We start from the raw sequence: 14,225 nt of genomic DNA, 5'->3' as shown, positions 1-14,225 counted from the left end.
CCCAGTGGCTAAGGGGTAATTTCGAAGAATTATAATGTGAAAACCTGGCACAGCACAAATAGCTTATTTGTAGCTTTGTGCTTAAAACAAACAAACAAATTCACTTAATTGGTGATGAATATAGGAAGTTATGGCTCCCTGACCTTTATGGATTCAAGTGCACTTCTTTGTTATAATGTAAACTGAGAGATAAATAGAAACAGTCTGTTATAGGAACCAAAATTTGATGTCCTTCAATTATATATGATGGTTGTTACAATTTATTTACAGTAGTGAGGATGTATCACACTAAACAAAACTAACATTTCAACTAGTGGACTTGTATTTTATTAGATACGAGGAAAGAAAGTGTTTTTGCATAAAACTAAAGTTCAGTATGCTTTAAATTTTTTCTTACAAATTAGCTATTTACTAACACGTATTCATAGAATCGAAACAAATATTACAAAGTAGCACATTCTGAAGTAATTTGTGTCTATGTGTTTCTATTTTCCAAAGCTTTCTGAGTAAAAAAGAATCTATTAGGAGATTCTAGGAGCATTTTATAAATCAAATGTCTTGATCTATTAGGGTAAAACCAATGGGAAACCGAGAAAAGCTAATTAAATAAATTAATTTGCTATAATACGTAGTTAATGGACTTTGTCTTCTCCCAAAACCCTCGTGTATATTAATTAGTTAATGCGTTTCTTTAGTTTCGTTTTTTTGTATCTTACACTATTCCATTGTCTCTGATTATTACATCCTCCAAGAACCATCGCGTATATTAAGTAACGTATTTCTTTAGTTTCCAGTTTTTATTTCTTACATTATTCTATTGTCTATCATTATCAGATTCTCCCACTATCCTTGAGTCTTATATTATTCCATTGTCTCTTATTATTACCTTTTCCCAGTATCCTTGAGTCTTTAGATTCATCACTTCCAACTCCACATATCTGAGAGTGCCGTCTGGGTTGAACTCTAAGTTTGGTCCTCCGCTAGTTGATGGAATGCTAACGTTTCGAAGATATCTAAACATAGAAATATTAAATAGAAACTTTAGGCATCACTGAAAGTAGTACCTAAAGTGAAAATTTAATATATACAATAAAACATACAACACCGGCTCGTCTGAAAGATAAAAAATGGTTCGTGAAATCAACAATGAATTGTTGTCAATGAATTTACGTTTTATACTAAGAAACTTCCAATAATTAAATCCTCTGTCGCTAAACACAAAATCTAGCAAGATTAATTGCACCGTTAATAACTTTTAAGTGCTTCTTTCTCTTCAGATACTTTTTTAAAATCTTTAGTTTAGAGTACTTTTAGTTTTGTTTTATATTAAAGAAAAGCATACCAAATTTTTTTTGATTCTAGATAATTAATATTTTATCTAAGTGCACAACGTAAAATAATTTTTTGATTTCACTCATTATAAGCACACTTGAAATAGGGCCCTTGAAAATATACAACTGTTACTTTTCTGAAATAAACATAATGCTAGACTATTGGTTATAAATGTGAATTATTCTAAAACAGAAATAGTTTATAAGAGCTAACGTTTGAAAATTACGAAAGCAGAGTGCATAAAAATACTAAATACATATAATTAGGCTGATTATCTTTAAGAATAAATAGGTCAAGACGTTCGATACGGAACTGGAGGGTTACTTAATAAAACCTTTAATCCTGAAAGCTTAGAAGCCTTTAGAAAGAAAATATTCAAAATAGGTAACCATAAAGTTTAAAGAGTTTGTTTTTCAACTAAGCAAACATATCTTGCGAGGTCATTTTGAATACAAGTTTCTGAGTAATGCTTTGTAAAGACTTTGGTATACACAACTAAAACACATTAAAATAGCTCGAGTGAATGTTAAAGCCTTAAAATGTATTCCAATACATGATATATTCTTGTCCTCGTATCTCAATGCACTGAAATAATTTGGTCTTTGACGTTACATTTTCAAATGCATTTCTAGCATTTATATGAATAAATTTAACTTATTTAAACAAATATCGTAGTCAGTATTAGTAACGCCCCGAATAATTAATGTCATATAGTTTAAAATTCATCAATTCATTGAATTATTTTGCTTCTATTTAAGAAAACCAAATGTGCGGGAGCTCAGGTTTTGAGAAGTTCAAACTCTCCACGTGTCCATTGTCTAGGTTAATGCTTCTTTCGACTGTAAATTAAAGCATTTAGGAAAAAGATTAATAACGTATAAATTCAGCCTTTGAGATAGCTTTTTCTAGTGGTACTAAACGGTGATTTATGGTTTTATTTTAAAAAAAAAGACATTTCTAATTTTTTAGATATTTTCAAAGAAATGAAATAAACGAAAACAAATTCCATTGATTTTCAGTCCTAGAAAACATTTCTGCTTGCGTTTCAGAGAAGGACAAACGGTTGTTACAAACAGTTCGGCCAGCAATGAAACCAACAAGAAATTAAAATAAAACAAAAACAACAGTTAACGCAGGTCAAACTGTATTTTGATTATTTTTTCCCTTTCAGTTATAAGTAATAAAGTCATATTCATGTTAAACATTTCTCTAACGTGATGATTACATTACCTAATTTTTAACATACATTATGATTTCTCTTATACGTAAGAGGTAGGTTAATCGCAACTTATAATAATAATTTGGAAAATGCTTATTGAGTAAAGTGTCACCACAGATGTTAACCTTGACGTCGCGGGCGTTATGCTTAGAATCTATATATTTAGATTACTGCTATTTCCTGATTGATCAATGCACAATGCTACATTACAAATGTAATTATGGATGAAAGAATGATGTAAGTAAATAGACACCAAAATTTGAAAGAATGTCAGTTTATTATGGAATCATACAAAGCAATAACTAAATCCTAATGTGGTTGATACTTTGGCCTTATAGAGGGCAGCGCTGCGTTTAAACACTGCTAGATGAGACCAGTAATCCTGGTCTAAGGGTTAAAAGATAATTTATGACACTGCATCTGCTACATGGAATATCTGGAAGCCCCCTACCTACACAGTGACACAGCGGTATATCTACGGACTTACAACACTAGAAACCGGGTTTCGATACCCGCGATAGGCGGAACATAGATAGCCCATTATTTAACTTTATGATTAATTTTACATAGAACAAACAAGTCCTAGAAGTGTGTCTACGGGGACGCTTTTGCAGGACCGGCTAGAATATGCAACTTACGCTAAATAGGATTCATGTTCATTGATTAGCTGAACCATGAATACGTGATGGTTCTGACTCTAATTCCATTTTTCAATCTCTAGGAGTATTGAAATACTTGCGTCAAGTTTTTGTAAATCACAGCCTTCTGATAGAAAGGATACGCGCACAATGAAATTATTAAACAGTTTTCATTACAGTAATTATTTAAACAGCTTTGAAACCAAATTCCAAGTCAATTCAAAGCAATGCAATCATTCGCAAACTGTGTGTGTGTTTTCTCATAGCAAAGCCACATCGGCTATCTTCTGAGCCCATCGAGGGGAATCGAACCCTTAATTTTAACGTTGTAAATCAATGGACAAACCACTGTGTTAGGGGGCCATTCACAAAGTGAATGACTTTGGTTATGACTGTGACGCAGGATAGACATTGCAAATAATTTGGGCTTATCACTCTTGGTACTTTTAACAAGATGAAAACAAGGATTTGAAGCTGGTGAAGTCCCACACAATAAATATCTACAAATTCCCTGCCATAACTCTAAATTAACAGGTATATCATGAAAAATATGGCCAGAAAAACAGGAATCACAACAAACCTCATTGATCAAGTACTTGTCATTCTTTTGTAACGTAACTCTAATGGATCTTTAGGCTGCTTAAATGTTGTCTTTAAAGTCGACATCTCCTTAGAACGGTTAACTAAAACGACATTTTATACTCACAATATAAAATATAAAATGTACTTTCTTCATTTAGCTCTGTTCTTTGATTTTAATGAAATGCAAAACCTTCAGCTGGATCAGATTGTTTACTGTATAAGTTGTGATGTGAAATCTTTGCGTACAAAAATTCATTTGTTTTTATTTTGGTCAATTTAAGAAACTCATGCAAAGCCACATAAAGTGTTTTTCTTAGCCACTTTTAAGTTTGATATGTAGGCTAGAGGAAAGGAAACTAGTCAAAGGTTTTCACTAACTGTTCTTGAGCTACTGCAATTGAATAGTGAAATTTGACTGTTACTCCAATAACGTATAGACAGTCTCAAACTGTATATTTGTACAGCAGCAGAACGTAAACCATGAACCCTCAATACACTCTATAGTAACGACTTTGGTTTGAACGTCATTGAAATTTAGAAGAATGTACAATATTAATTTAAAATATTATTGTTTTATATGCGCTTTGAATTCTTCAGGAGTCTTCACAATGTAGGGAGAAGCAGTGTTGTGAAGTATGTTTTAATATTTCAATTTAGAAGTCTTGTATATTTTGCTTGAAGTGTTTTGGTGTGACGTAGTGATAATGCGTTATAGTTGGAAATTTCCGAGTATCTAGATTTGTCGTGGCGTGATAAAAAATAATGTCTTAAATTTTCTTTAACTTTAGAGAAAAACATTATAGTAATATGAAATATCACCGACAAAGTGTATTTATTGACGAGGTAGTTAGTTAGTTAGGTAACTGGTGGGTTTATTACGGTGTTGTCAATTGAACACTAAGTTAAAGAATGTTAATGGTTTTGGTTTGGTTTTGGAATTTCGCACAAAGCTACTCGAGGGCTATCTGTGCTAGCCGTCCCTAATTTAGCAGTGTAAGACTAGAGGAAGGCAGCTAGTCATCACCACCCACCGCCAACTCTTGGGTTACTCTTTTTACCAACGAATAGTGGGATTGACCGTCACATTATAACGCCTCCACGGCTGGGAGGGCGAGCATGTTTGGCGCGACGCGGGCGCAAACCCGCGACCCTCGGATTACAGAGTCGCACGCCTCACGCGCTTGGCCATGTCGGGCCTAAAGAATGTTAATAAACCAGTTTTGAGTTTATGCTGTGGATACCAGAAGAACAAGTTGTTTAGTTTCAATTGTGACTTAAGCTTAACACCTGGTTAAGTTGCAGAATTTTCTGAAAGAAATAAAACATTTTATTTTCTTTAAGTGAATTAGATTTTGACTTTGTACATTAGTTAGTTTGTCACTGTTTACACGTCTCACGAAATTAGTCACTGAATGGAGTGTAAGATTTATAATAAGAATTATTTTATTATTAATTAACTACTATTTTTTACAATTAAAGATTATATATTTGCTTGTTTTCACATTCCTTGATAATAATGCTAGCGATAAAGGTGTTTATGCTTTACAAAGTGATTCATCGTTACAAAATCAAAACTTTCTTAGCAAATAGAAATTGTATTTACTTAAAGAACATATCTCCTTTACTCCAGTGGTCGGTAGAAGTTCCATTGCATTTCAGTCCAGGCGACAGACTTTTGTTCTCATTTCGAGGGTCATTTACAAAGAGCTCCAAGCCGTAACCGAAGACATAGACAGCTCGTTCGATCTCATCTTCAAGTTTCGCTTTGGTAGTGTTAAAGTGAACTCCTGAGAATGAAAGACAACATAGGGTGAGCACATACTTGATGAATTCCTATTTAGAACTGGAGCCAGAAAAAGCTACGAGAGACTATAGGAAAGAAAATAATAGTATTATCAGCTAATAGAACACGACTGACTCTTTAAGATACCTTTTGAAATCTTCCTAGAAATGTTCTCATTAGATCTCGTATTATACAATCGGATATATACCAGTAAAATGTGTAAAGTAAAACAGTTCATTACAATAACACTTATCATTTTACACAGTAGATGAGAAACACAATCAGTATTTGCTTGGTCATAGTTATTCATGAGTATTTGTTTCAGTTGGATTAACTTTAATTCAGAAAAAAAAACCTGGACTAAACAAAGATTTTAAAGTTATTTTCTATGTAATTTCTATCATTACAAAGTGATGAAAACTTAACCATAAAACCACTTACCATACTCTTTTGTTTAAATCTATATTATTAATGTGTATTTTAGGAGTATTTATTTGCACTTTACCTGTGTTTGTCAGTCCTATTGGATGGTTTGTATTATAGTTTAAACTTTCTCATAACATTAGTAGCCAACCATTTTTTGTTGTGCAGATATTTAAAACACACATTTCTCGTTGATTACTTTTGTCTCTAACTGTTAAACTGGCTCGGCATGGCAATGTAGGTTAAGGCGTTCGACTCGTAATCTGAGGATCGCGAGTTCGAATCCCCGTCGCACCAATCGTATTCGCTCTCTCAGTCATGGGGGTTATAATATGACGGTCAATCCCGCTATTCGTTGGTAAAAGAGTAGCCCAAGAGTTCTACCTAAATTAGCGCAGGTAATCTTCGTGTAGCTTTGCGCGAAATTCAAACCAATTCTCAGTACGTACTTTAGCTATATAATATCATTTCTAATTCAGTAGAACTCTGTTTGTTTTGATTATTCGAACTAAGCGAAGCGTACTCTAGCGGTCCCTAATTTTGAATTGATAGAGAAGAAAACAGCTTATCATTATCTCCAACTCTTAGGGTAATTGAATCGAATTGTAGGGTTTTAATGCTTCTTTCATAACATACCCACAACCCTAAACTGAGGAACACAATTTTGTGGCAACGAGAAGTGAGCTATGGACCCTCAACTTTATGGTTCGAGCATGCTCACTATAATACGTTAGACATTTTATGAACGATTAATACTCAGTTTCACATATATAATTTTTTCTTAAGAGTAATAAGTCCGTTTTAATAAAATTTCTTTTCTAATAAGCTCTTTGTTAGCTGTGGCATAGAGACTCATGGATTGTTTTATTTTTTCAAGTACAAGCTCATAGTTTCATCTTTTGTATGATTTGAAATTTAACTACAGCTGCGGCTATTAAGGATTCCTTGTGGCTTGTTTATTAAACGTGTTATTTATATTGCTAAATACCAAAATAAATTAGATATGGCGTAAAACAAATAGCTTCTTAGCTAATATGTTTGGATACTTTGGCTACTTTATTTTCATTAATTTATTTGGGGTTACTTATATAGCGGCCTTCGACACTTACAGCATAAGAGTTTCAGTTCTGGTAGACGACAAGCAAGGACATTAAGGAAAGACTGTAGGTAAAATTAGTGGGCGACATTTTCCAATCAGAACTACCTCTTTGGCAGGTGAGATGGTGGTTCTCGAACGATGAAGTTAGTGGATCATGAAGCAGTGGTGAAGTTTTCTAAGTCGGGAATTATTTTGCAAAGATAACATTACGCAACAAAATATTTACTTTTTTTTGTTCCTGGGCAGAAAGTGTTATTTCCCGATTGCTTATGTCTAACGTAAATGGAAAAATCTATTTTCTCTTCAAAATTTGGTTTTGTGACCGGGTAGAATGATGTAGAAGCCTCAAAGTTGTGCTACTACATAACGGGAATAAGTATCCGTCTTGTTCCCTGGCTCATTCGGTGCACCTCAAAGAGGAATACAACAGCCTCAATACTTTGATTGAAGCCTTGAAGTATGATGAGTATGGCTGGGAGGTTACCAAATACTTCAGAATGGTGGCATTCCTGGTGGGTCTCCAAGGAGACTTTACCAAGTTTCCCTGTTATCTTTGCCTTTGGGACAGCAAGGACACCACAGCGCACTACAACAGGAAGCACTGCCCACAACGGACCGAGTTCTCTGTGGGGAGGCACAACGTCAAGTGTAAACCACTAGTGGACCTCCAGAAGATGTTGTTCTCACCATTTCACATAAAATTGGGACTTATGAAACAATATGTCACAGTTCTTGATAAGGAGTCTTCAGCCTTCAAGTACCATCGAGACTTCTTCCCTAAGCTGTCTGAGGTGAAGGTCAAACCTGGTGTCTTCGTTGGATCATGAATAAAGAAGATCCTGGAGTGCACAGAATTCCCAAGAAGCTCAATAGGAGAGAGAAAAGGCTTGGGGCAGCTTTGCCGTAATGATTCGGGGCTTCTTGGGCAATCACAAGGCCAAAAATTATGTGGAATTGGTTGGGGCTCTGATGAAGAACTACGGCATAATGGGCTGCAGGATGTCTCTGAAAGTCCATATTCTTAACGCTCATCTTGATAAATTCAAGTAGAACATGGGAGTATGCTCAAAGAAGCAGGACGAGGGCTTCACTAAGATATACTGGACTTTTAACTCTGCTACCAAGGAGCGTATAACGAAAACATGATGGGAGAATATATTTATGGGCTGATACGTGAGAGTGATTTACATTACAGTCGCAAATCTCGAAAAACTATTCACCTCTAAACATTTTTATATAACTTTAGTATAAATACATGTAAATGTTGATTCATATGTTGTTTTATTCAGACTTAATGTAAGTGAAAATGTGCAAATTTGCCCGTTTTACATAGAAAATAGATTAATTTCTAAATTTCATCATCCAGGTCACAAAAGCAAAGTTTTACGGGGATAATGGCCATTTCCGTACTTTTACAACATAAGCAATTGAGAAATAACACATACAACTCAGGAACAAAATTTATTACATAGAGTAACTATGGGCCACGAAAACACTTGGAAGCGAGGTCGTCATAGTCAGGTGATGGGAAAGAGAATGCAATTATGGTTCCATGTGAGTGAGACAAAATGATACGTAAGGGCAAAGCTAATGAAGATTTGGATTGGTTCTTGAGGCATTCCAAGCACTTGCCTGAAATACTTAAAATGGCTGGACACCAGAACAGGAACAGACAACACAAAATATTAAATGAGAAGCAACTCTAGGGCTATAAGACAGTTATTACTGAATTATGGTGGAGGTTTGACATGGACAAAACAGAGCAATACTTTGGGCTGAGTTCAAGGCTTCAGAAAAGCCTAACTGCTTATGTGTATAATCTGTACAATATGTATGGTAGGCTTATTTTGCAATGATTTTATTGGATTGTGAATATATTGTCACTAATAAGTTTGTAGAAGGGCTATCTAGTAAGACAATGCAGCAACATCTAGGCGTGAGAGAAAATCTCACTGTTTTGAGAAATGTTCTGTTGTTTTATAAAACAAAATGATAATTTCAACCTGAGCATAAAAGAGGAAGGAGCTTGCATTAGCAGCTGCAATGACTTTGCCTTGAACAGGCTTTCTTATCCAGGCATCCATTTTGTTCCAGCTTTAAATCCAAATAAAGGTTAACTGATCACTTACACATCCAGGTGTTTCAAGAAAACTGCAGTGGTTTTATGGTCCTCCCATGGTTTATATGCCACAACGTACGCTACTGACAATAACATTGTGAAACAAGAGAGGTAATCTCTATGACTAGCCAAGTACCTTGTGTTCTTTGCAGAATACCAGGTATTTTGATAGGAGATTGATCAACGTTTATCACTCTGTGCTTCATTGCAGGGTTACAAAATCCATAATGTTTTGGTTGGCCATAAATATAGTCTACATTTCTCTTAATTGCCTCAATCAAAGCTGAGGATCGAACTTCTGATAACACACCCTCCATCATACCATCATCATAGTGCTGACAATGGTGCAGTTCCAGATCTAAAAGAGATCATTCCCAAGAAATTTCCGTCAGATGGATGCAATCTTAGATTTCTTGTATAACCAGAAAGAGGATTGTATTTAATGAAGTTCAATGACACCTTCCTTGTTAGTGGAAGATGTTCACCAGCTGTAGACAGAGATGGAACAGAGCAGATGGACCTTGGACTGAGCAAAAGGTCGTTATCTGAAATATGGTGGCAGCCAATCAGCGATCAACAACTGCTTTGGAGTGTCTGCTGTATGGACTAAAATAAGAGTGAGGAAAAATGAATATCATAGCTACTGTTGACGTAGATGTAGGATTTGTGAATATTTATGTCATATGTTTTTATCTGAGGGTACTTTCTTGAGTGAACATTGTTTTTGTGTATCCATATTTTGTTTTTGGTGTGTATTATTTTCAAAGGGTTTTATTTGTGTCACAAAAGATTTTGTGATCGGTTTCAAAAGTTTGTGTTTCTATATATTGTGTATATATTGTAAGTATTTCAGTTTTTCTTTCTTTATATATATATATGTTGAGTTCCTGAGTGTATGTATACACATATATATGTAAACACTCATGTATATAGTTTTTTGTCGCACACGGTAGTTTTAAACATATATTATATTTTATTTAGTGTAAGAATGTTAATTTATTGTTTTTAATTAAATTTAAAGTTTAATCTTTACAACAGCTCTTAGTATATGTCTTTGCTATATTTATTATGATTGTACGGTTTTCTGTTTTACAATTACTTTTAAATGTATGATACTGTTGCTTTGTTTTACGTTAACAATTAGTAATGAGTTTACAGTGTGATTCTATATAACTGATAGTGGGTTTACATTCGGATTCTATATAACTGATAATGGGTTTACATTGTGATTCTGTATAACTGATAATGGATTTACATTGTGATTCTGTATAACTGATAATGGGTTTACATTGTGATTTTATACAAATGATAATGAGTTCACATTGTGATTCTGTAAAACTGATTATGGGTTTACATTGTGATTCTAAACAAATGATAATGAGTTTACATTGTGATTCTATATAACTGATAATGGGTTTACGTTGTGATTTATATAATGGATTGACATTCGATTTTGTATTTAACTTTTCCTGAAGTGTGTTGTTGATCATTGATAAATGATTTATATTTCGGTTTAAACTGTTAGGTGTATTAATTCTATGTAGTATTTGTATACGTTTTCTTTTCTTTATGATATTTCTTTGATAAAGGGATTATAAGTTTGGTTTTGTTTCTTTGTTAAAGGTCTTATTCGTGTATTATATATAGTTTATATGTCAAGGGTCTATTTTTGTATTATACGTGTTACGTTTTAGGTAATTTTTAAGTACTGTATTTTTATTTAGGAATTTTGTTGTATATTTTAAGAGTTCGACGTTTTAGTGGATTGTAAGTGTTTTCAGTGTTTCGGCTCGAGTTTATTGGTTTCAATATTAAAATTAATTATATGCTTACAGACAAACCTTAAATCGGGAAGGAAGGAGAATGTGATTATACTATAAACGTGTAACTTCTTATAATATTATAAAAATTATTATCATCTTGATCATTGTTTTGTATATCTCTAGGTTTCGTATAACACATGATCAAGAAATCCGTTCAGTTGTTTTGCTATCCTGTGGATAAATACTTGAGTTACTTTTGGCGGGGAAGGGGAGTTCGATATATTGCGGTTAAATACGACGTTTCTTGTGGACTATGGACTGTTAAATTTAGACAGTCTGGATCAGGATCTTAAAGGACAAGCAGCAAGTTATAAGAATTCAGTAAAATTGCGGTTCAGTGTAAGGAAAAACAAGTACTGTACTGTGTTTATGTTTAGGCTGAGAATAAAGACTGTTCTTTCTTCTTGTCATTTTGTGCCCAGTATTATCATTCAATTAGGCATCATGATTGAGTTAGTAAGAGAGTTAAAATTACTTCACGATCGACATTCTGAGTGAGATTTAGCATTACTTCACGATCACTACCTTGAGTGAATCTTAAGTTCTTAAGCGGCCTAACTATAGGATAGTTTGATGGTTAACTCGATTGACCTGAATATAAGACGTTACAACAATATTTAATACTCTGAGCTTAGAAAATGTAAAGTTACTGTTTTCACGTCCTACTTTTACTACATTTTTTTATTATTATTTTAGTGGAATACATCCAATTTGTACCTAGCCGTGTTTTATTGTAATAACGCCACTTTAACATGGGCTGAAAGAATTTTGTTCTACTTTATTTACAGATTTTATGTGTGATCTGACGGTTTATGTTGTAAATTACCAGTAAATGTCACTGTAGCAAGCGAAGGTTGCAGGCTTTGGTATAACTATATAGAACAATGTTGTAATTCTATAGAAGTGCTTATAGGAGTTTAATATGAAAATGATTCCACAAGCTACTTTTAAAGATCTCAGCTAACTTTAATAAAGTCAACGAATGAAAATACGCCTTTTCTTGTATCTTATAATAACAGCGAACATCTACGTTATTCTATTTATTTTGCAAAGGCAAGATTTTTAGAATATTACGTTCTATTGATTTTAGTTTAACTTTTTTAAAAATATCTTTAACAAAATATTTAATACTTTCTTAGGCTTTGTTGATATTTAAATCTAAGTTAAACTTCAGATTACTGTTTACAAAACCTTGTTTTAATACCTTTAACGGATATCAAATGAGGTAGTGATAACAGATAAAGTGAAAATAAAATGTTTCTTTTACTTGAATATTCTACGAACTAAGAGCGAATATGTTTAGTACCTCTTACAAATAACACAAGAAACTAAATGTTTTCATTTGCTGTTTTGATAATTTACAGTTAAAACTTTAATTAGGTTTATTGTTACTGTCAAGTAAGCACATTCTTCGGTATCGAAACTTTTGTCAGTTTTACTATCACTAACTTTTATCTAAAGGGTAGTATCGTTCAGTTTGAGCATACATTTATTCCACTGTTTCACGCACACACATAAAATGTTGTTAAAGTTTATTAAATTCAATTGTTTGTTTGTTTTCTGAATTTCGCGCAAAGCTACACAAGGCCTTCCTTAACTTAGCAGTGTAAGAGTAGAGAGAAAGCAGGTAATCATCACCACCCACCGTCAACTCTTGGGTTACTCTTTTACCAACGAATAGTGAGATTGACCGTAACATTATAATGCCCCACAGTTGTAAAAGCGAGTATGTTTGATGTGACGGGGATTCGAACCTGATACCCTCAGATTACGAGTCGAGCGCCTTAACTACTTAGCCATGTCGGGCCGATTATATTCAAAATGTTCAAAATAGATTGCTATTATTGCTTATTTTCTTTCAAAATGTTACTAGTTTTGGCTTTGCACACGACATAACAGTTTCAATATTTTAACAGTGACTACACCTTTTCTGATTTATTTCTTCAAATTTTGCTGAACAAGGTTTATTTTCATTATCACCATCCTTCTTTCCCAAGAGGTTTTACCATTGAGGTTGTTGTCATTCATCAGAGGAACTGCTGTTACTATCACCTTCACAGTTCTAAGGCTTTCTTTTCCTATTTGTTTCCACGTTTTCCAAGGTTTATTTTGACTTTCCAGGGTTTCTTTCTACCTTTGCTTTAAATGTTTCTAGGTTTTATTAGTAATATTGTGTGCACATATTTAAGTACGTGTTGCTACAGTCTCGTCATATTTTAAATTGGTTATGGGCAATGTTGAATTTACACTTTCCATGACATTGTTAAGGGTATTTCTGATGGTTCAGCGTACATAAGAAGACTGGTTATGCTAAAAATAGGGCTTGGATATTCACAGTGAGAAGAACACAAATAGCTATCATGTAGCGTTGCGCTCAACAACAACAACGTTTAAAACAAATTATTGTTATTTTTACATGCATTTAAGACGATTATTGTTTGTTCTATTACTTCTTGAAACATTACCAATTACTTTACTAATTATACTTGAACTATCATTCATAGAAGTTTTATTGTTACTTTAGAATTTGCATAGGGGAAGATTACAATGCCCGTAAGTGGTTATTAGTAAAAGTGAGTTAACTATATTGTTTATAACTACAACATAATTCAAGATTAATAAAGTTGCATAATAAACAGGAGAAAACTAACAAGTATATGATTAGAATGCACTAGATGAGGGAGAGTTGTGTACTTATTAAAAATATTTTTGTTTATTCTAATATTATTTCACTAGTTTCAACCAGTTTTATAGGACATTTAGACTAGCCCTAACACTTCATCAGAATAGCTTATTGATACTTTTCGACGAAACCCTACGTTCACGAGTATTACTGATTGCAGGTTTTAGTAGGTTCTAGAATTGTGTTTGGTACATTCTATTTACTAAGAGGTCACTAAAAGTTTTATGATTTATTTTCCATGAGAAGTGGTTGATGCTAATTTTGGTCCATCGAAATAATATAGTTTCTACAAGTTATTCTCAATGTAGTTTCTATTAGGTATTTTTAATGCAATTTATATGAGATATTTTAATATGATTTTAATGAAATATTTTCCACCAGTCTTTATTTTATTATCCCCATTGTTTTTTTTTTTAGTTTTAAGATGCTAGCATCAAGGGTCTTTCCGTATAATCAGAGAAATACTAACAGGAGCATTATTCTAACCAACAGAAATTTAATAGTTATGAATTTTAGAAAATCAA

The 14,225-nt window shown here is 33.3% G+C and overlaps 1 pseudogene; it reads right to left on the bottom strand.

The window, feature by feature from the left end:
- LOC143242342 (glutamate receptor ionotropic, NMDA 2C-like) overlaps positions 1-9,512 on the bottom strand; it is a 28,080-nt pseudogene extending 18,568 nt beyond the window's left edge.
- Between the last annotated feature and the right edge of the window lie 4,713 nt (positions 9,513-14,225).

This window comes from Tachypleus tridentatus, unplaced genomic scaffold (genome assembly GCF_004210375.1).
Source record: "Tachypleus tridentatus isolate NWPU-2018 unplaced genomic scaffold, ASM421037v1 Hic_cluster_2, whole genome shotgun sequence".
NCBI lineage: Eukaryota > Metazoa > Arthropoda > Merostomata > Xiphosura > Limulidae > Tachypleus > Tachypleus tridentatus.
This window is presented reverse-complemented; position numbering and strand designations above follow the sequence as displayed.